This window comes from Aulonocara stuartgranti (assembly GCF_965226115.1).
Source record: "Aulonocara stuartgranti genome assembly, chromosome: 4".
NCBI lineage: Eukaryota > Metazoa > Chordata > Actinopteri > Cichliformes > Cichlidae > Aulonocara > Aulonocara stuartgranti.
Genome location: NC_138942.1, coordinates 19,926,168 through 19,951,215, shown reverse-complemented (window position 1 = coordinate 19,951,215; position 25,048 = coordinate 19,926,168). Strand labels below are relative to the sequence as shown.

Below are 25,048 nucleotides of genomic sequence, written 5' to 3'. Positions count from 1 at the left end.
CACACACACACACACACACACACACACACACACACACACACACACACCCATCCTGCACATATTTTTTTTCTCTTAATCTCGTGGGAGAATTCAATGTAAAACTTGTGGTATTGACTCTATTTATCTAACTTCTGGGGGGAGTGTGCACACAGAGTAACATGATGGACAGCAGTACAGGACTACTGCTTTTAACTGTCTTCTGGGCAGGTAAAGAGTCTAAAATATCTCATTTTAATATAGTTTATCTTTAACCTTTTTCAGCATTTTTGATATATTTCACAAAATCCATTCTTGTGTAATTGACAGGTGTTGATGGTCAGACTCTGACAGAATCTGAACCAGTCATTAAAAGGCCTGGAGAATCCCACACACTGACATGTACAGCCTCTGGATTCACATTCAGAGACTACTATATGGCTTGGGTCAGACAGGCTCCTGGAAAAGGACTGGAGTGGGTTGCTTATATCAGTAGTGGTGGTGGTAGCAAACACTACTCTCAGTCAGTCAGAGGCCGGTTCACCATCTCCAGAGACAACAGCAAACAGCAGCTGTATCTGCAGATGAACAGTCTGAAGACTGAAGATTCTGCTGTTTATTATTCTACTTGAGACTCACAGTGATGCAAAAGGGAGAAATCCTGTACAAAAACCCAGCACATTAAACTAAGTCAAAATTAGATTATCAGTGACAGAAATTAAATTTAATTTATGAACAAACACAGAGACAAAAAACAAAAAAAACTGTTGTTGGGAAAGGGCTAATGATTGTTTTCATTTGTATTTGGGAAAACCAGAGTCTGGTTTGTTTGAAATATGTTTTTCAGAAATTGAAAAACAAGAAAAAAACAAATATTAAACAAAAACACTATATTTCTCTTTATGGTATCAGTGTTTTTGCTTAGATTACTCCATGTGGCAGGAAAATCCATGTTTCTCTTATAATCATGTCTACATTCAAACTGGGCTAATTACAGACTGAAATAAAGACTCATATGAAACCCTCAATTACATCAGAAGAGGAGAAGCTTCCATCTGAAGCTGTTGCTGCTGGCTGCAGGACACTGTAAACGCTTTTATGGCATTTACACCAACCATGTATTTTTTCACAGGTGCAGAGTTTTAAGAGGTGAGACAGCCAGCCTCTCTGACTGTGCAGACAGGTCAACCTCTGAGTACTCGACATCAAACATGTTTTCTATGATGATTAGTAAGAGGAAAAATATTCTGGCATCATAAATCATTAATTCTACTCGAGTAATTCTCTCATTACTTGCAAATGCTAATTTTGTTTCCACATGTTTCTAGACATATGATAATGCATGCAATACCATAGCTGAACTTCTAGCAGTGAAAGAGCCAGAGGCACCTTGTGTAACATGCTGATATAATAGCACAGGGCTATTGTTTCATGTTATAATCACATTTATTTTTAAAATCGTACAAAACGCTGTAACAGAAATGAGCACTCTTTTCTCATACAAATCTTTAGTCTGTGGAGTGGAGTGCCGAGTGGTCCTGTGTATTGTGTGGAGAGCAAGAGGGCGCATCTTCAGCCTCAGAGTGATGAACATAGTGATGTTTCTGCTGCCACTCTCTATTTAAAAAAAACCCTGTGGTAATAATGTAATTTTAAGGACCTCAGACTAATAATATGTCACATGCTAAAGATAGTGATCTGTACTGGAGGTCAAATTCCAAATCAATCTGAATGCAATACCTGAAGATGTTCTATGTTTTGTTTTATAAGTCACAATAACAGAAAGCACCAGAGCTGAATTATACAAAAAAGCATCAGCAACTAACCACCACACATGCCAAGAGAAACTTGAACCACATTTTTATATTATATATCTCACATTTCGTTGAAAGTTTTGTTTGAAATTTTCTGTCACACCAATCACAGCTGAAAATAGACTACTGTATTAATATGGTGTTATTTTTGTGCCAGTATTCTGAGCACACATAAAAAAATTTTGAGCGCATGTAAAAAGAAAAGCATTTTAAGGAGAAAATTATTTTGAGCGAAGAAAAGCTTAATTTGAGCCAACAAAATTCATTGCTGCGTGCATAAAATGTATTTCAGTGTTTGCTATTATTCATATACACACACTAACAGCCCGTCTCGCTCAGTTTTTGCATTTGCTCTTTCTCAGATCTCTGTGGACCTGCTCGCAGTGTGTTGCTTCCGCTCTCAACATAGCGCGAATGGTTGTCTGGCCCTGCGACAGACTGGCGACCTGTCCAGGGTGTACCCCGCCTCTCTCCCTATGACAGCTGGGATAGGCTCCAGCGCCCCCGCGACCCTGACCCTATTTTGAATTTCACCCGTCATATCCCCCGATGTAAAATGTTCTGTTCTTATTTAAACAGCTGACTCAGAATTAAATCTAAGATTAAAAACATTTAAATTCAGGAGCAAACATTTTCACCGGGAGCAAAAACAGCATGTTAATATGTAGAGATCCTGAAGGCTGCTCCAAAAATGATCAGATTATATGTTAAATATTTGTTCAATTCTCTTCCAAAACCCAGCTGTCTATTGTAAGTTTTGAGTGTCTACTAAAGTAAAAATAAAAGCATTCAAACATCTCACCTGTTTGTTAATATTCAGGCATACATGTATACTACTTTTATTAATAGAGAGATTAAGCTTGTGTTTCTGTCATGTATTGTGCTTAACTGTATGAAGCTTATTAGACATTATGAAACAGATGATACGTAAAAGTGAATTTTGCCAAATTGCTTTAGATACTTTTTGAAATTAAAAAAGTTGTTTTTAAAAATGTTTTTTACGTGCGCTCAGAATACTGGCAAAAAATAACGCCATATATAAAACAAAATGAGGCAACACTGTGCAAATTAATGCATATTTAAATGCAGTTTCCCCCCTCCCTGTCAGGAGGAGTCATGCAAAACCTAGATGTTTCCCCCTTCTACTTATCTGACCACCAAAGAACAGTGGACACAGATCAACATGATGGAGTATTTGAAAGGACTACTAATTTTATTTATCTGCTGGGCAGGTGAAAACATTCTAACATAACACATGCTGGTCTTTTTTTCCATCAACCTATTTATGTTATTTATGTTCTTTAAAAAAATAAAAATTCTCTTGACAGGTGTTGATGGTCAGACTCTGACACAATCTGAACCTGTGGTTAAAAGGCCTGGAGAATCCCACACACTGACATGTACAGCCTCTGGATTCTCATTCAGTGGCTACTGGATGGGCTGGGTCAGACAGGCTCCTGGAAAAGGACTGGAGTGGGTTGCTACTCTTGATAGTGGCAGTGGTAGCACCAAATACTACTCTCAGTCAGTCAGAGGCCGGTTCACCATCTCCAGAGACAACAGCAGACAGCAGCTGTATCTCCAGATGAACAGTCTGAGGACTGAAGATTCTGCTGTTTATTATTGTGCTCGAGAGCCACAGTAACTGAAGGTAGTTAAGCAGCTGTACAAAAACCAAAAATGTACCTTCACAATTGTAATAAAGCAGGAATATTCAACTAAAAGCTAAAGAGGTCCAGTGAGACATTTTGTTGATACAAAGGTCCCTAATGATCATAATTATTTATTGTCTAATTATTTAGTGTGATATATAAATAACACACCTGAGTGTCAAATGAAATTAAATCAGTACAATTCAAAAAAAAAACTTATGACAAGAAATTTGACAAATAATTCAAAACCTCAAGCACCATAGAACTGAACATATATGTATGACTGCTGAAAATTCCCACCATTGAAAGGTGAAACTTGTGCATGTTCAAATGAAGTGCTTAACTTCAGGGAAGCTTCATGCGAGAAGCTTCTTCATTTCTAACTGAAGAACTGAAGAAGCTTCATGTATGAGAGGTGAAACGTCTTCAAGAAACCTAAAGAAGTCCAGACGCTTTTCTTTCTAAGCTCTTTAGACTACAAAGACCTGAATGACTGAGAACCTTGACAGACATGTTACATATTGATATTTCTTAACCAGGCAACAGTGTACGTGTGACTTTCATCAAGCAGGGTGCAGTTTTCCATTTCTTCCTGTGAGATACATGCAAAATTTGTTTTAGCTGTTTTCTCTTCTTTTTTAATTGTTCCTTTTTCTAGGGTGGAATGACCGTACACTACACATCTTTAAAGATGTAAAAAAAAAAATGAAATATGTAAATAAATTTGAATTTATTTTGGATCTTGAAACACATACAGGAATGAACGCCATGTAAAAACTCCATAAAAATTTCAATAAAAATTTTTACCATCAAGGAGAAGAAAAGTTTTCTCACTGATTAAATTCATTGGTTAAACTAAACCTCACAGAGAGCCTTAATTTAATAATAAAGATGGCATTGGGTTTCTGCCTTCTGCCTGATTTAATAATGTATTTATATATTTACTGGTTATTGTATTTTATCATGAGCTTTTATATTAATTTATATATTTACATAACACAATAAAGACATATTAGGTTTTGCTTCCTGTGAGGAGGAGTTAAGACTAAACCCAAATGTCTTTCACCTATATATATATATATATCAGTACAGAAAGTTTGACAGACAGCAGCTGGCACACAGTTTACCAGTATGGGCTACAAGACAGTAGTACTGATTTTGACGATCTGCTTTGCAGGTGAAATAGATTCTATTATTACGCTGATTTTAGATCTGAATCCAGCACATTTAATCAGGTTTTTTTAAATTCTCTTTATAGGTGTTGATGGTCAAACCCTGACTGAATCTGAACCCGCAGTTAAAAAGCCTGGAGAATCCCACAGACTGACCTGTACAGCCTCTGGATTCACATTCAGCAGCTACGCTATGGACTGGGTCAGACAGGCTCCAGGAAAAGGACTGGAGTGGATCGCTTTTATACACACAGGCAGTTCTGAAATCTATTACTCCCAGTCAGTCCAGGGTAGATTCACCATCTCCAGAGATGACTCCAGCAGTAAACTCTATCTACAGATGAACAATCTGAAGACTGAGGACACAGCAGTTTATTACTGTGCCCGAGACAACACAGTGAGAGAAAATAATAGGAGAGTCATACATAAACTTCCTCTTTTACAGCAACGGGGAGCAGAAGAGAAAAGATTACTTAAGCTTTAGAAATAATGTTGTTTATCATGAAATTATCTTTGTACTTGTGTATTCTGTGGTTTAAAATATCTACATATTGCAAAAATTATAATATCTCAAAATGATTAATTGATTTAATTTAAAAAAAATTCATTCATTGCCTATTGTCAAAGGATCATTCTTTATGAAAGAAAGAAGATCAATCAGTACATTTCGTTTTTTAAAGACTTTTAACTCTTTAATGCTATGAGTGCTGACTCAGCTATAAAAACTTTATCACTGACGTCATGCCAACACATCAGTTTGAACATAAACCATGTTTCCTGTACCTCTGTTACTGTTTTGGGGGGCCTGGATTTGAGTCTGTCTGGCCACAGTTGTTCTTTTTTAGTAAATTTTGATATCTTGCAACAAACAATTTTCTTGTTTTTAACGATGTGAAGTGTGAACATCTGACACAGTTATCCTCTGTCTCTGTGTATCCGACCATCACTTGTCAGGTCTCTTATTCTGTTAGTAACTATCACACAGCCTGGATCAGACAGCCTGCAGGGAAAAGGACTGGAGTTTTTTCAAAGTGCATGTTTTGGATCCATGACATACTACAAAGAATAATTAAAGAACAAGTTCAGTTTGGACTTACAGTCTTCCAGCAACAAAGTGACTCTAAATGGACAAAATATGCACCTGAGCATGTTGCTGTTGATTATTGTGCAAGACACTGACAGTAACACAAATCATCAGCAGGTTTGAACAAAACCCCTTAAAGTCTGAACACTTGGAACATGAAACCACCAGAGGAGGTGCCCTAAGACCACTAATGACTTCAGGACCAGACCAAGTCTCTTTAATTACTGTATAAAGCATTCTTGATGTGGAATCATATAAAACAGATAAATGATTATATTCATAATAGAAGGCATACATTGTTTTGTAACTTGTTCATTTATTGACAGTCTGTGAGCTGTTAGTGTCCAAAGATTGTTTTTTTTTTTTCATAATAATTTTTATTAATTTGGCATATTGAGGAAAATATCTGTGACTGAAATATATGAGCATTTTGAACAAAATGATTTGAAAATACTGGCAGTTTAGTTTGCCTTTAATCACTCTAACAAGATTAATAGAACATGCATTCTAATAATGGATTTAAAAAAATTTGTTGTTTTTTTAATTCGGAGGGTTCATCTTTTTGAATGCATTAAACTCTTTTATTTAAACTTTTAAATCAACAGTAATTGATATTTTACTAAATAGTCTTATCATCAGCATCCTCCTTATTATTCTTAACAAAATTCATTGTAATATATTAATAAAAGCAAAATGTATTTTAGGACTATGGGATTTCCAGTCATAAGTAAGGTCTGCAAAATAAACAAATCAATTTAACTTAGCAAGCGCGTCATGCGCTGGATTAATTCTATGCAAATTCTTTGGCCTTTCCTTTAACACAGCTATAAAAATTTGACAGCAAACCGTCAGTTTGCTTCACAGCAGATCAGTTACAACATAAAACATGTTTTCTGTGGCTCTGCTGCTGCTTTTGGCTACTGGATCCTGTAAGTCTCTGTAGACTTTTCAGTGGTTAATTCTTTTGTGGTACAAATTTCTTATAAAACATGTTTATTTTTCTTTTAACAGGTGTGCAATGTGAACAGCTGACACAACCAGCTTATGTGACTAAGCAGCCAGGCCAGCATCTGTCTATCAGCTGTCAGGTCTCTTATTCTATGGGCGGCTACTACACAGCCTGGATCAGACAGCCTGCAGGGAAAGGACTGGAGTGGATTGGTAGCAAATATACTGGAGCTTCATACTACAAAGATTCACTGAAGAGCAAGTTTAGTATAGACTTAGACTCTTCCAGCAACACAGTTACTCTAAATGGACAGAATATGCAGCCTGAAGACACTGCTGTGTATTACTGTGCCAGAGACCCACAGTAACACAAACCATCAGCAGACCTGAACAAAAACCCCACAATGCCTGAGCAGCTGGTTTGAGAGACAGTATACAAAAACATGTACTGGACTGGAGTGGATTGCTTACATCAGTGGTGGTGGTAGCTATATCCACTATTCTCAGTCAGTCAAAGGCCGGTTTACCATCTCCAGAGACAACAGCAGGCAGCAGGTGTATCTGCAGATGAACAGTTTGAATAATGAAGACTCTGCTGTGTATTATTGTGCTCGACACTCACAGTGACACAGGAGGGAAAACACACTGTACAAAAACCCCTAACACCCATGTCAAGTGGAGTCCTTGCTTTATAGCCTCTTCCTATTCATGACTCAAAGCAAACTTCCCAACAGTCTATTATGAAGCCTTGATATCACGCTGTCAGTTGCATCAGAACAGAAGCTTCCATGAGAAAATGAAAAGCAGCATTGCATTAAAAAAATAGTATTTACATAAATTTAGAAAAGTAAAGATCCTGGGGCCCACCTTTGTATAGAGGGAGCAAGAAAGACGGAAAAGACTAGAGGATCAGCAATTTAAAAATATGGTAAACACACTGGAGAACTTTAGAAAGTATCCTACAGCAATCCACAGTTTTTTGCTAATTAACGGCAACTCTTCCCGTCAAGTAGTGGATAAAAGAAGATGTTTTTGGGTACTTTAGGTGCTCCCTCATTTCCCAAGTTGTCACCACAGTGGATGATGGGGAGGAGTCCATGCAAAACAGACATCTTTAAAATCATTACTGTATATGTTGCAGAGCAAAGGCGAGGGACTCAATCTGATAGACAAACTGTAAAGTGGAAGTTAACTGACTTTTACAATGATCAAATCTGTTTATTTAATTGTTTTTCTCTTTGTGTTTTCTACCTTGTCTGGTAAGGATATAAAAAGCTGTTGGATAAGAAGACATACTGTATGCATACAAATGATTGTGCTAATGAGCTGTTTCTGTAGGTACTGAGGGTCAAACACTGACTGAGTCTGAACCAGTGGTTAAAAGTCCTGGAGACTCCCACAGACTGACCTGTACATACTCAGGGTTCAATTATAATATTGATGGTGTTTGGGTCAGAGGGTCAGACAGGCTGCTGGAAAAGGACTGGAATGGATCGCTTATATCAGCAGGAGCAGTGCCATCTTCTACTCTCAGTCATTCAGAGGCCGCTTTACCATCTCCAGAGACAACAGCAGAAAGCAGGTGTATCTGCAGATGAACAGCTTAACAGCTGAGGATTCTGCTGTTTACTACTGTGCAGAACAGCCACAGTGACACAAGAGGGAGAAACACTATACAATAACTTAACTTGCCAGGTGTACTTTTGCATCTTTTCTGTGATTTCACATGTTCACTTTTTTTTTCAACTGCAAATTTTCTTACCAATAATATCACAATTCTTGACTCTTAACACCACACCGAGTATTAAAACAATTAGGTAATAAAAAATAAACTAAAAAAGCTAAGCAGTTACTTTTCATATCAGTCTTCAGAAAGCTTCTTATTGATTTTAAATATAAAAATAGAAAAAGTGCTCCCATATGAAGGCGTGGTGGTCAGCACTGTTGCCTCATAGCAAGAAAGTCCTAGTTTCAAATCCATCATCTTGCTTGCACGTTCTCTCCATATCCATGTGGGTACTTCAGCTTCCTCACTTCAAGTCACCTTTGACATCAGCCATGTTCTCTGTATGTATGATCCATCTGCTGGCAGTTGGACTCTGTGAGGAGCTGCATATGAATAATAAATACAGAAAAAATGCTAAATATTGAGATGAATGACGCATAACCCACAGTGATGCAAACCACACACTAACCTGCACAAATACCCAGCAATCATAAAAATTAATCATGGCTCTTCATTCTTAAATTCTCATGAACATGGTAATATTATTACTATTATTATGTTATTACTTTTTTCCAATCTCTGAATGTTTTTATTGTTAATATATATAGTCTTAGTGTGAGTCAAACATCTCTTCAACTCGAAAAGCCTGCTTATAATATGTCCCTTTAAATAAACTCACACTGGCAATATTCTGCAAAGCACTGATGTATTTATTGCCAATATTATCTGGTGTAGGTTATAGAGGGAGTGTTGGACTGAACATCTTCATGTTCATTATATATCTGTGCTGCTATATTAATACTTTTCAACACATTTGTTCACATGGAAAAATGAAGTGCAATGTGTCAGGACTATTTCAGCTGTTTGTGCATGAATGAAATGGATCCCACAGTGCATCCTGTTTAAAATATTGCTAAGCTGCCCCAAGTGCCTTGTACAAGCTTTATTTCCTACTAAAATATTACTGCAAACAGGCAAAGCAATACTAAACCCAAACAGTAAAAAGTGCAATTTTTGCAGATCTGCAACCTCTGAAAGAATTAACATATTTCCTGTGAAAATGCAGGAAATAATGTCTTTCTGCAAAGCTTTCACCATGTTTGTTTAAGGCTGGAAGACATAACAATAATGTGCTGAAAAAAAAAAATAAGGACAGGATGTACCTACTCATATTTCTGTTGCTATATTTATGAATCGTATGGTCCTGAAATGAATCAAGTGCCTTTTGAAATAATAGATAATTAGTTAAATTGTGTAATTAAGAGGCACTTATAATATATTTCTGAATCTGACAAATGACTGAATTAGTCAGTTTTGTCAAGAAAATAGCAGACATATTTTTAAAACCACAGGTGCACAGATGTGTTATAAGAAAAAAAAACAAGAGATTAAACTTTCCTTTGGATTTGAAAATTTGAATGAGTAATAAGGTACAACAAATGCTAAGCAAAGATGAGTCCTGGCAAGTTTATATCACACTATTATATTATAGCAGATTTTTCTTTTGGCTCTAACTGTACCAACACTGGTGCCTCTTGTGTTTGATTCTATGCAAACTCGGTGTCCTTCCTCGCTACTCAGCCATAAAAACTCCTCACATCTTTGGGGTGGAGATACCAGAACATCACCCTCAACATAAACCATGTTTTCTGTAGCTCTTCTGCTGCTGTTGGCAGCTGGATCTCGTGAGTCCCTTTTTATTTGTCAAACTCAATAGTTTATCATTAACGGCTTTACCTAATCATCTGTTAAAAATAATATTTTCTATTTACAGGTGTAAAGTGTGAGCAGTTGACACAGCCAGCCTCTGTGACAGTGCAGCCAGGCCACCGTCTGACCATCACCTGTCAGATCTCTTATTCTCTTAGCAGCTATTGGACAGGCTGGATCAGGCAGCCTGCAGGGAAAGGACTGGAGTGGATTGGTTCCAGATATACTGGAGGCTCTGCTTACAAAGACTCACTAAAGAACAAGTTCAGCATTGACTTAGACACTTCAAGCAAGACAGTGACTTTAAATGGACAGAATATGCAGCCTGAAGACACTGCTGTGTATTACTGTGCGAGAGATACACATTAACACAAACCATGAGCAGACCTGAACAAAAACCCCTCCGAGCCTGATCACTTATGAAGCTGCCAGAGGAGGAGCTCTAGGATCACAAATGATTGCTCAACATGGTTGAAGGAAAAAGGAAAATCTAAAAATGCTATGGTCCATATGTTCTTATCAACAAATCAAACTTTGTTCCTTTTATTCTACACGGATTTCGCTTTCATATATCATGTTTGAAAGTACTATGAAGTCAGATTTTAGATCTTTGCACAGCAGATAAACTCCTCTAAATGAAACCAGCAACTTAAAACTTCTTTTGTTATTATCTCTAGTGAAATTTCACTTTTGTAGGTGCATTTTTGAGAAATATTTAATTTAAAAGTTTTGTATTACATAGAATAAAGGTTACCCTTTAGAGTTAAATGATAAGAGACTGCTGAGCTTGTGGTGTATTGTTGATTTTGAGAGTGTTATTGGCATAAATACCTACCTTCTATGTATAACCATGAATTAACAGTTTTTTGTCATTTTAAGGAGGAGGAGTTGATGCAAAACTGATACCTGTGATGTATTTATATATGGTGGATTGCACAGACTTCTAATGTTATGGTCTGTTGTGTGGCAAGATGATTGTGGACCCAGATCAGGACTCAGCAGACAGACTTGAACTCTAACACAGCTTTATTTGCTGGTTACAGGCAGATTGCACTAATGAGCTGTTACCATGTCTTTAGGTATTGATGGTCAAACATTGACTCAGTCTGGGCCAGTGATTAATCAACAAATCGGTCCTTAAGTTGACCAAAAACCCCAAAGACCTAAAACTTATCACTGTTTTCAGCAGGAGGAAGTCCGACCTTCAGCCCATCTTCATCATTGGGAAGTGTGTGGAGAGGCTGACCAGCTTCAAATTCCTGGTTTCTGAGGATCCTCACGAGGATCAACCTAAATTTGAAGCTGCTGACCATCTTCTACCACTTCTCCACTGAGAGTGTGCTGACGTATTGCATCTCTGTGTTGTTGTCAAGCTCCACTATGGCACACAATAAGCCACTAAGAAGGGTCATTAACAATACCAGAACATCACTGGACACCTGAAGGACCTCTATAGCACTTGCTGTCTGTAAAGGGCACAGAGCATTTTGCAGACGTGAACACTCGTGATCTTATACATGATATATCTGTAATTATGATCATAAATTAAAGAAATTCAGCAAACAATACACTTAAATAATCTTGTATGAAAAAACGAAAAGACAAATGCAAATCGCTACCATATTTTCTGGGACTGTCATGTTATTAAAACTTATTGGAAGGGAATACATGCAGCAATACAAGAGACATTTGGAAGATATTTACCTTTGGAAAGTAAAACTCTATTTTTTGGACTTATGCCAGAAGGATGGACAAAGAACGATAAATACTTGTTTAATATTTTACTGGCAGCAGGCAAAAAAGCCATCACAAAAAAATGGCTTTCTTCAGAGAGCCCAACTATGAACATGTGGATGAACATCACAATGGACATTTACAGAATGGAGAAAATGACAGCAGATGTGAACTACAAGAGGGACCTGTTTGTATCATGATGGAAGAAATGGATGGACTACATTAAAAAAACGCAGGCCAGTTTTTGCTTTTGCTTTAGATTTTGACTTTGTTAACTACTAGAAGACTAGAGGAAATATTAGGTACATTAATGGAAACAAAAACAAACTCCCTATATTTATTTATTTATTTTTCTTTCTTTTTTCTTTTTCCTTATGTATTTTTTATTTGTTTTGTTTGTTGTTTCCTGTTTTGCTTCTTTTTCTTTTCTTCTTCTTCTGTCATTCTTGTGGATGTTTTGGTTGTTTGAATGTAGAGAAAAGAAAGGAAAAAAGATGTATGTACTGACGGACGGCTGAAGTTGATGGTATTGTGTGGTGATTCTAGAATGTCAATAAAAAAAAAAAAAAAAAACGGAAAGATAGCATACTTAACAAAACTGAAGTAAATTAAACTTCAGTTGCATGTTTAAAGTCATATCACTGGCTTGTGACGAAGCACTTTGTGACAGTGGTGAATCAAAGACATAAATCATATGGCTAATATTCAATTTGCATTTATTCACTATCATAATAAGAGCATTATGGGGCAGGAGTTGAAGATCTAAAAGAAACAGTAACAGTGCTGGAGGAATATACTTAGAAATACTTACTATGAGGAGGAGCCAATGCAAAACCTAAATGTAATCCAGCACTTCTTATGTGACTGGAGAGAGGACGACAGACACTTCAACATGATGGGCTGTAACATGAGACTGTTGCTTTTAACTGTTTGGTGCACAGGTGAGAAAATATCCTCTGTCTTTTAAAATTTGCCAGCTTGCAGAAAATCACAATTTTCTTATTTTTCTACCAGGTGCTTGTGCCCAGACTTTAACAGAATCTGAACCAGCCATTAAAAGGCCTGGACAATCACACACATTGACCTGTACAGCCTCTGGATTAACACTGAGCAGCAATTATATGGCATGGATCAGACAGCCTCTTGGAAAAGGACTGGAGTGGATTGCCTGGCACGATAGCGGCAGTGGTAGCAGGAGATTCTACTCCCAGTCAGTCCAAGGTCGCTTCACCATCTCCAGAGACGACAGCAGACAGCTGTTGTTGCTGCAGATGAACAACCTGAAGACTGAAGATTCTGCTGTTTATTATTGCGCTCGAGAGCCACAGTGATTAAAGCTGTTTTAGTTCCTGTACAAAATCCTCTAGCTTTCCACAGTTCATTTTTACTTATTAATATAGATAAATGTGTCTTGTGTAGTTGCATAATGTAGTATACAAGTACACACACACACACACACACACACACACACACACACACACACACACACACACACACACACACACACACACACACACACCATAAACATTCAAACCACCTCCAAACTTGTGTGAAATGTAAAATGATTACTTATCCTGTGTCCCTTACAATACACTCACATTGATAAGATTTGGCACACTGTTACTTTACCTGCAGCTGTTTGTGGCTTGACCAAATCATGTAAGTTATTTAGCCTGAAAATAGCATATATAAATTAATTTATACATAAATTAATGTTATAACTTATTCATACCAACTTGGTTCCTGTGTTTATCAGTTTTCCCAATAGGTTTGTTGCCTTATAAATACAGACACTGAAGTGCATTAGCACAATAGGGCTGTCTGTGCACTAAATAACATAAGTATTCAAGGCATAAAGTGCCTTGAATGAGCTTTACCTTTAGACATGATAATTAATCTACTAAAATATTACAGTTTTTATTGCAAATTCTGTGTTACAGGGCAAATTTAAATAATGCAAAAAGCTGTTCCTGATATCACAGGATAAATAATTAAATGCTGCAGCACATTCTTCATGCATATGTTTCAGTCAAGTAAACAGCAAACATGATTTTAAAAAATCAGCAGTACAGTGATCCTTTCCATAAAAAAGCAATTAGACTTTATTTTTTATGTATTTTCATTAGGTAATACGGTTAAACAAATTTTAGGCAAAATGTGATCTCGTGGCAAGTTTGGCAGCTAGTATAGTGACTGCGCTACTTGCTCTAGTTTACAAGCACGTGTTTTGTTCTATGCAAACATCACTCACCTTCCTCGCTACTCAGTCATGAAAACTGCTCAAATTTTTGGGTGGAGATACCAGAACATCAGTCTCAATTAAACCATGTTTTCTGTAGCTCTGTTGCTGCTGTTGGCAGGTGGATCATGTGAGTCTCCTATATTTGCCATATTCATCAGATTATCTGTAACAACACAATTTAATCACATGTTAAAAATAACCTTTTCCTACTTGCAGGTGTACAGTGTGAGCAGTTGACACAGAAAGCCTCTGAGACTGTACAGCCAAGTCAACGTCTGACCATCACCTGTCAGGTTTCCTATTCTGTGACCGGCCGCTGGACAGCTTGGATCAGACAGCCTGCAGGGAAAGGACTGGAGTGGATTGGAAGCAGAGTTTAGCAACTCTAGCTTCCAGCAACTTTAGCTTATAAAGATTCACTAAAAAACAAGTTCAGTATCAGCTTAGACTCTTCCAGCAACACCGTGACTCTGACTGGACAGAATATGCAGCCAGAAGACACTGCAGTGTATTACTGTGCCAGAGACCCACAATAACACAAAACATCACTAGAGCTGAACAAAAACTGCACTCTGCCTGAACATCAGTAAAAGCACAACAGGAGGCGCTCTAAGACCACTAATGATTTTAAAGAGCATCCTCACTCTAACAAGATTTATATGAACTGATTGCTTCATAGTTATCTCTTCATCTAATGAAAAACAATAAACAACAAAAACAATACTACTACTACCAATTATACAATTAATTACAATTATACCATTTTTTTCAGAAGGGTGGAGGGTCATTAACTAAAAAAGGATGCAAATGGAAGTGCAACTGATGTGTATTCTCAACATAACATATTATTAGTATACATAAAAGTCATTTTTTCACAGTACAATTGAACACACAAAAACAACAACAAAATATTGTTGTATAAAAATACAATCTGTGGAAATGTGCTTTTGGTTTGGTCCATTTTGTGAATGCACTGAATACAATAATTTTTTTATCAGTAAACCAGTATAATGATCCACGTTCTTGTTTGTCTTTTCCATATTTGGAAATAAGCAAGAAGATTTCTTCACTCAATGAAAGATGTAGTTGTTCATCTTCTGAATAAGTATTTTCAAGCCTTCAGGCAAGCTTGAGGCCTAAAGTGTGCACTTTACTTGTAGTTAGTCTCCATAGTGTTCTTTCTATGCTATCAACAACATGAAGAGTGCATGATAGAGGATGATGATAATGAGATAATACAATAGAACCAATATCATAGCAAAAAAAATAAGCATGTGTCATTGGGGTCAGGAGCAGAAAGAACAGTAAATAAAAGATAAAGAAAGCAATAAATAAATAAATACAATTCTATTCATATCCTGAATGCTGTATCATAGATTGCAGAGATAATTGCTGCTTGTAGCTTTTGTTGGGCAGATGATGATTTTCCCTGATCTTTAGTTAACATGCTCTTATTTTCTTTGAAGAACAATTCATTTGATTTCTTTTTTTTTTCTTTTCTTATTTTATGCCTTTACAGGTGTTGATGGTCAGACTCTGACAGACTCTGAACCGGTGGTTAAAAGGCCCAGTGAGTCTCATACAAAAGTGTGTTGTAATTTTGCAAGACGAGTGAATGTGCACTCAGTTTGAATACTGGAGACACTGATAGCAGAAATTGTAAAAAAGAGATAACATTTATAAACATTAACATTATGTCTATTATTTGTTTTTACTGAACAGAAACTTGGTCTCAAGCCTCAGGAAGTGGCAAATCAAAATGGTTCACTTAATCAAACAGATCACATATTTATTTCTTTATTTGTTACTGAAGTGATGTCCAAAACTGTCACTCAATTTAAAGTTTATGCAAACATTTACTTACATGTAGCATCCACTCCAGTTTCTCCAGTTAATATGTGGCGCTCAGTTAAAGTGAGTTCACATGAGTCTAGTTACCTAATGTGAGGAGGAGTCAATGCAAAACTTACATACCTTACACCTCTACTTATGTGACTGCAAGGAGCATAACAGAGAGCAGAAGTCACAAAGTTTAACACAATGGACTGCAGGACGGGGCTGCTGCTATTAGCTATCTGCTGGACAGGTGAAGATCTACAAGATTTACTCATCAATAAAATTCTGATAGACATAAAGGAACTGATTATTATTCAATTCTGTTTTTACAGGTTTTGATGGTCAGACTCTGACACAGTCTGAACCCGTTGTTAAAAAACCTGGAGAGTCTCACAGGCTCACCTGTACCACCTCTGGACTCTCATTTAGTAGCTGGTGGATGGCCTGGATCAGACAGGCTCCTGGGAAAGGACTGGAGTGGATTGCAACTGAGGCTAATGGAGGCACCAACTACTACTCTCAGTCAGTACGAGGCAGGTTTACTGCCTCCAGAGACAACAGCAGAGAACAGCTGTTTTTGCAGATGAACAACTTGAAGACTGAAGATTCTGCTGTGTATTATTGTGCTCGAGACTCACAGTGACTGGAACTAGTTGAACAGCTGAACAAAATCCTCCAGTGATCCTCAGACATTTTTCACTCATATGTGCTTGTGCATGTGATTTTGTTTTGTGTTTTTTTTTTTTACTTACAAATCCATTTTCATTTTTTCTTTGTTCATAAGACTTTGACAGGCTGATTAAAAGATCCAGATAATCTCACAAACTGTCTACTGACTTCAAGCTTACACAAAGTACTTAAGTGTGAGCTACTGAGTTTCTGCTGATTGTGTTTAATCCATGGCCCTTCAATTAAGATGTACAACAGCAAAGGAATTACCAAAGAGGTCTCTTCTATTTATTTCTTGTCAGCAGCTGTTTATCTCATATGATGCTAAATTGAATATTACACTGGATATCACATAATACATAACATACAAAGATATATTTATTGAATAAATTATTCTACAAATTTGTTAGAAATCCTGCCATAAGCGTGGGGTTCTGGTGAACCTCCCACAATGCATCAATAACTTCTCTTCCTCTCTTTTTGTATTACATGCTGCTTTTACAAGTTAATATTTTTTCCAGTATTTTTCCTTGTCTTTGTTCTTTTCTTTTTGATATTCTTTTTGCACTTAATTGAGTAGTGGAGCAGTGATGAAGTCTGCTGCACCCCAACATGAGACATATGGTTACCTGGTCACACACCATGGTAAATTTGCACCCTAATATTTCAAATTAATATGCAAACCAAGTGACTTCCTGTGACACAGATATAAAGGAGTCACTTAAAGTGAAACAGTGATCAGAAGGTCATACAGTCAGCTTCAATCAAAAAACATGTTTCCCCATTGCTGTTGGCAGCTGGATGCCGCAAGTCACTGTAAATTCATAACCTGTAAATGTGCAGCTTTTCTTTTAAAATAAAATTCAATCATTTGTACTGCTTTATATCCACCTTTTTACAGATGTAACATGTGCAGAGTTGACACAGCCAGCCTCTGAGACTCTGCAGCCAGGCCACAGTAACATAAACCATCAACGAACCTGGACAAAAACGCCTCACAGTCTGTTTTAATAAAAAGCTTCCAGAACTGGAGCTCTCAGACCACTATCCTGTTCACTTCCACTTTCAGCTGACAAGTTGGCTTTTAGCATATGTATTTAGTATAGGTATTGTTGTATTGTAAGTTTTATTATTAGAAAAATTAGAATTTTCAATTTTTCCCTGATTTTTACTTTAAAAGAGTGGTATTCAGTTTTAGGTACTGAGGTTCTCAGTCTGAATCAGTGGCTAAAATGTCTGGAGACTCCCACAGACTGACCTGTACATACTCAGAGTTTAGTGGTGATATTAGTGCTGCTTGGATCAGACAGCCTGCCTGAATAGTCTTGCTAGACATGTACTGCAGTCATGAACTGGCTGTGTGGAGGCAGATGAGGACCCAAACGCAAAACTCACGGAGACAAAAAGCTGAACTCAAAATCATTGCTTTATTGCAGGCTTCACAAAGAAACAGAACTAAACTGGGAATGCTAACTGAGGACCGAGGGAACACAGAAAGACACACAGGTTCGGGAGGAGACATTGACGACGCGACACCGAACTGAACTGAGGGAGACATGCACATAAATACACAGAGGGTTAACGAGGGAAGTGGGAGCACACGGGGAACACAGCTGACAAGGATAATCATAACGAGACACGGCAGGAGTAACACAACACTGACGGGAGACTGTCAAAGTAAAACAGGAAGTACACAGAGTTGCAGACAGGAGGAGAGAGAGAGACAGGAGAGCACAGGAATAGCGGGCTGGGGAAACATGGAATAAAACACAAGGAGGGGAGACGAAGGCTCACAGATACAGAGGGGCACACAGGGGGTAAAAGTCACAAGGGGTAAATCAAATAAGGAACAACTTAACAGAGCAACCCAGGAACCGTGGCCAGAATAAAGAACAAAATACAAAAATACATGAAAACTAAGAATGCTGGGCCAACATGGCCCAGGATCATGACAACTGCAGTTGGTTGCAAGAGATACAGAAGCTTTGACGATGAATTTCAATATCAACATGTTCTCGCTGAACATAAACACTGAAAGCATGGACAGAGTGTTCATGTCTTTAGAACTGGACTCGATTTTTCATGTTTATCACAATCTCACAGTATCCTGTCAGGTCTCTTATTCTCTGAGTATTGTTCATTATGACATCTCCTGTCTTTGATTTTATTTACATTTTATTTTAAAAGAGAGAAGTGCGAATATTGAAAATAAAACTGGACAACTTTAGTTGCTCCTTAATTAATTTTTAATTTTCCAGTGCTTTTTGTTAATCCTGATTGTGGATTAGAAATATCATCATAACTGCTGTTAACTATTTGCTTGGGAGTTGACAGCATTAATAATTCTTGATATTAAAGTTTAATTTAGTGTGATTTGATGCTCTTGACATGTTTTTATGGTCTCTGACAAAATCTGAATCAGTGGTAAAAAGACCTGGAAAATATCCAGAATGAACCTGTACATGCTCCAGATTCACATTCAGCAGCTATAATATGAACTGATACACACTGGCACTGCTGAAAGTCCCAGTTCATCCAGGGTAGGTCCATCATCTCCAGAGATGACTCCAACAGTTTGTCTGCTGGAGTAAAATCTATTTTTTTGTAATATTAAGCTTGATAAATGAAACAGATGTTAAGTGGCATTTAACAGAAACCTCACTATCCTTTTATAAATATTTACATATGACAGTAAACAATCCTCCTTCAAGAAATTTAGTTCAAAAACTCAGCCGATCAAAATGATATTCGCATTAATCACCTGCAGTTCAATCTCTTTGACAATCTCTTTGGAGACAGACTAATAGAAAGATTTATGCGCATGCTGAACAGAATTAATTGTATTTACTTTTCTCCTACTTTACAGTAAAATGAACAATAATCATAAACACAGAAACTCTGATGCTTAAACAAATGTTTCAACACAATGTACTTTTCTAAATGAGTATCAAGAAGGATTTTATGATCAAAGAAAAAAGAAAAAAAAATGTAGAATTATAAGGATAGGACTGTCTTACCTGAACACAATTAGTTAACAAATAAATACATTTCAAATAATAATGTAATAAAATGATCAGTACTACAAGCTACAGTGTGGGAGGAGCTGATGCAAAACTGTTCTAGTTTATCTTTACATAAGTGTTAGAGAGTTTAAGACAGAGTGTAAATCATTGATGTACCCACTGTAGACTGCAGAGATAAATGGCTTTCATCATGTTCAGACTTCATATGTGGTTCACTTTTCTCATTCTTTTATTGAACTGGGCTGGTAAGCATTATACGTTTACTTTTACTAATGAAAACACATAAAATGTCTGCATCATTGTATCTAATGAGCTATTTGCTTGTAGGTACTGAAGGTCAAACACTGACTGAGTCTGAATCAGTGGTTAAAAGGCCTGGAGACTCCCACAGACTGACCTGCACATACTCAGGGTTCAGTAGCGATTACTGGAACGCTTGGATCAGACAAGCTGCTGGAAAAGGACTGGAATGGGTTGCTACTATCAGTGGTGACAGTAGCAGCATCTACTACTCTCAGTCAGTCAGAGGCCGGTTCACCATCTCCAGAGACAACAGCAGAAAGCAGGTGTATCTGCAGATGAACAGCTTGACGACTGAGGATTCTGCCGTTTATTATTGTGCTCGAGAGTCACAGTGACACAAAAGGAAGTAACGCTGTACAAAAACCCATGAAAGTCAAACACTGCTTTCAACTTTCAACATTACTTTTCCAGAGACTCACAGAAAAGAAGCATCAGTAGAGTTGAAAAAGAACCCCTCAGTGCCTGAATAGGAAAAAAATCTAAATCATACAGTATGAGTTGCACATAAAGGATTTAATTTAGTCACATCCAATGATTTTTCCCCTTCACCCTTTTCGGAGGGTGAATGCTAATCTTAATGATGCTTTATACTGTGTGAACTGATGGTTTTCTTTCACAAATCCTTACAGCACTTTGGGGGCACAGTGTGTGTGTGTACCAGCGCTCATTCCACTCTTTGCTGGACTGATAAGCGCTATTGTTCTTCCTTACTTCCAATCACCTCAAAGGAGGTATGCTCACATGTTCTCAAGAGGACTCAATTGAATTTGTTAAAGTCTTAATAATTTGTAATGATAATAATAATACTGGATTGCATTAATATAGCGCTTTTTGAGACCCTCAAACTGCTTTACAATTCCACTATTCATTCACTCTCACATTCACACAATGGTGGAGGCAAGTTACAGTTGTTTCATTTTCTTTCTTTCTTTTTTTTTTTTGCCTGTCCCGTTTGGATCTTTGGCCATCAGAATTATTGTCTGAAGGCCAAGAAAGATGCCTAGCGGATTTACTTTACCAAGTGGATCATCATGGCCTTGCCATATTGGTTCAATTGATTGACCTTTATTATTATTATGTATTTATTTTATTTTATTTTCGATTGTTACAGACGGGGCAGACATGACTGGGGGATAGGAAAGGAAGAAAGAAACAATGAAAGAAAGAGAGGGAGAGAAAGAAAAAAGAGTGGAGAAGAGATAGTGAGAAAGGGGGGAAGAAAAAAAATCACCTGGATTACCTGTCAAGAGAAGAAAAAATAGAAGAGAAAACAAACAAAAAAGAGCAACATAATAAACACAAAACTGTCACAATAAACTAGCTAACAGTAGATAACAGTAGATACTAAATATTAAATGTTATTGTGCAGCACGCAAGATCGACAGCGCACTATGTGCTTTGAGGTAGCAGCTGTTAAGGTTCAAAATTGAGGAGGGAGAGTACAAACCACCCTTGGTCCAGAAGCTCTTGGTCAAACAATGATTTTTAATGAATACACACGTGTGGGAAGACACTCTGTACGCCGACAGCAAGTGATCTTCAACTTAATCAAAGCATAAACAGATTTTTATAGCATCAGGGTTTGATTTACTGACGCCCCTTCATACGTCACAGACAGGATATATACATACGTCAAATCAACACCACAATGACTTTTAAGACAGAACATCATCTTCTATTTTCATGGCCGGCACTTCCTTTCTACCTTTCAGTTCCTCTTTCTTGCCGAGACGACAAGGACGGTTCCTCTTTTACCGAGACACTTTCGCAGTTCCAATCCAGACATGACTAATCTCTCTCTCCTCTAAATAAATCTAACTCATGTGTGTGTGTCACGACCTCACATGCTCTCTGTGTCACCTCTTCACCTGTTGCACTTCTGACCTTTCACTAGACCAGAGGCTCACTGAGACTATGTGTATGTCTTCTACTAAATAAATGTTTTAACCAAGAACCTCTACTAAAACCTTAATATGAAATGACCTGATATATAAGTGTTTTGTAAGCATGTATTGCAATTCCTTCTATGTTCTAGTTTTCCCTCAGCATGTATCACCTGAACAGTCACGTCAGTGAAGCTTAAGACCTTTAAAGAACCTGAACATCAACTCAAATAAGCACAGATATGCATTGTGTACACAATAGTTATAACTGCATCTGAAATACAAAATTAACATCATCATAAACATCTTAAGGCCATCTTAAAGCTATCTGTTACATTGTTAAAGCAATGATCGTCTTAGCCTGCTGCTCAAAATAACTTCCTGCTTTCACTTCTGCAAACTCTCTGCAACTTCCTGTCAGCCTGCCACTTAGTCTTTCTGAAAGACACACACTGTTCAACCTCTGAATGCAATATAAACTACAGATTATATTATTAATGCAATGGTAATAATGATGATTATTTAACAATAGCAGTAAAATAATTTCCCTGCTCCACACAGCCAAGAAAAGTGTAGTTTGTGTCTGTGAACACCTGTGTGTACACCTGTGTACCCAAGAACCCAAGGAGGACCATTAACCATGCCGCCCTCCTGGGAAGAGCTGAGGAGAGCCCCAGACGAGGGGTGTTAGGTTTGTAGCATAAACCTATTTGCTGGAACGTTCAAGACAATTCTACTACACATCAAAGCAAGACACAAGTCGGCAAAGTTTTTTGTATTGCTCGTGCACGAGGGAGAGACCTGTGACAAGCGTCGTTCCTTCGCTTGACCCCAGTTGCTCTCGTCTGTTCCCTCGTAACACTGCTCTTTATTGCGGTTATGCATAGGTTCATTAACCTATGATGTCTTACATGGACGTACATGTGAACAAAGAATACCAGTCTGTGCATAGTGTAGGTGTGTGTGTGTGTGTGTGTGTGTGTCAAGATGTGACCCTGTGAATGACTCCCCCAAAGCTGGAGCCAGGAGTCCAGCGGTCCACCTAAACAACAGGCACTTATAGTTAAACAGATGCAGAGTAGGTGTCCTCTCATAGCATAAATCAGTAAGAGAAGGTACAACCTCTCTCAAGACCTTAAGATGTGTGTGTATGCCAGAGTGCTCTGGGAGGCACACAGAGTCTTTGCAGACTGCTAAGGATCAGACCTCTATCATTATGCAATCGATTATAAAACTCTAAGCATATATGAGTACATATTTCTAAGCATAAATGACAATTCACAATATAAACCTAACAAGGGGTCACCCAGGAGCCACGGTGCAGAGGCCAAAGGGGGCTGCTGTGACTTGCCCGCGGGCTCTGCTGGCAGCCAGCTGTGCCAGAGAGGACCGAGCCCCAGGCCCAGAGGCCAGAGGCCTGAGGACCCCCCACCCCCCGGAAGGGGCCCAACCGGGTCACAGGCTCCAGGCCCTGCCAAGCGGCCACCAGGAGTGAGCCGGTACATACATGAGCGCCCAGCCCCAGACACCAAGAACCATCAACGCACCGATGTCTGAGGGCATCAGCCTGGGTGCGATATCACTGCAAAGTTTGAAATAGACATGCACTTGCAAGTGCTGCAGTAGAAATAAAGAATGACAGGGACTGGGTCCATACGTATAATGCACACAAATATAAACCTTGTACTACTTCTTTTAAATAGTTTGGAGTTTGAGATCTTTCCTAAAAACACAGATGGATAGAGCATAGGTCCTGTGATATGAAAAAGTCTCTTGATGTATTGTAAGTTTTAAATTTTGAAAATTTCTCTATTATAAAGTAAAAAGACACTATAATAAGGTCACTGAAAAAATGATACTTCTCTATTTTTTCACCTTAACGTGGTCTTTGCGTGTCTTAGTGACCATAAAAGCTAGACCAGCAGAAGCTTAGCCTTCAGGTGGGACACCCAAGTTGGTCAGGTCTTAAGGTAGAGGCCTGACAAAGTGCAAACCAATTACATGACAAAAACTGTTACCCAGAGTAGGGCTGCCATAATTAGTCGACTAGTCATGATTACGTCGTCTATCAAAATCGTCAACGACTAATTTAATAGTTGGCGCGTTGTTTGAAGCTTTGTAAGATCCTGAAAGACGCAGGAATAAGTAGCAAGTAAATCATTAAAGCGAGTAAATCGGTTTGACTGAGATTAAAGTTTCACACAGCTGAAAAAATGTCAAACAGAAAACTGATTAAACAGAAGCGTGAGATGGTAAAGAATTTACTCCAGTGTCCTGTTACATTTTAGATAGCAAGGAGCAGATGACTGAGTTTATTAAACTCCAACGAGACAATCTGCAAATTTCATTAAAAGTTTAATAAACTACCATCTTGTCTTTATTTTTAGTTAGCACATACTTCAAGCTGTAAGCTAATGATACTTATATAAAAGCAGATGCATGCTGGTGCAATAAGATGTTCGTTTTACGTCCAATGGATGCATGATCTGATTAGTCGACTAATCGCAAAAATAATCGGCGACTAGTCGACTATCAAAATAATCGTTTGTGGAACTCTGAATCCAGAGCACCCCACACAGCCCCCACACCTTTCTCGCCTGCATTGCCACATTGTGCCCCCTTTACATTTCTGTCTGCCCCCTCATATATGCCTGTCTAGAACTGGCCCGGAGTACAAGGACAGTTTACCATCTCCAGAGACAACAGCAGATAGCAGGTGTATTTGCAGATGAACAGTCTGAGGACTGAGGATTCTGCTGTTTATTCAGGTGAAGGCAGTTTTCCATCTCCAGAAAAACAACAGACATGTGCAGATGAACAGTGTAAAGAATGACTGACTGAAGCTGTTTGTACAAAATCTTCGAGTCATCCTCTCTATATGACAGACATTTATCAAGTGTTATCTTTAATTTTACTTTTTGTCACGGCTGGCGGAGTGAGCCGTGTGGTGTGGAGGAAAGGGAGGACCCAAAATGCAGCAGTGACTGATGATACGAGTGATGTTTATTTACAAAGTGACAATGGCAGAAACAGGCACTGAGGCATGACAAAACAACTGAAGAAACCTAAACTGGGAGAACTAAATGACAAACCTGAGACCATACAAAAGGGGTGCGGGGCAGAGAGACGCAGAGACAGGAACACCATAGAACGCAGACGAGCCGACAATGAACACAGACCGACACCCACTAAATATACACACACACACAAGGTAATCAGGTAATCACACACAGGAGGGAAGAACAGCTGAACCTAATACACATGAGGACCGGAGGA

General features: G+C 38.0%; 1 gene segment (V, D, J or C); it reads left to right on the top strand.

The window, feature by feature from the left end:
- Window positions 1-9,897: 9,897 nt before the first annotated feature.
- Window positions 9,898-14,594, top strand: LOC309705659 (Ig heavy chain V region 5A-like). The segment is given in 4 exons: window positions 9,898-10,057; window positions 10,147-10,443; window positions 14,275-14,346; window positions 14,455-14,594.
- The last annotated feature ends 10,454 nt before the right edge of the window (window positions 14,595-25,048 follow it).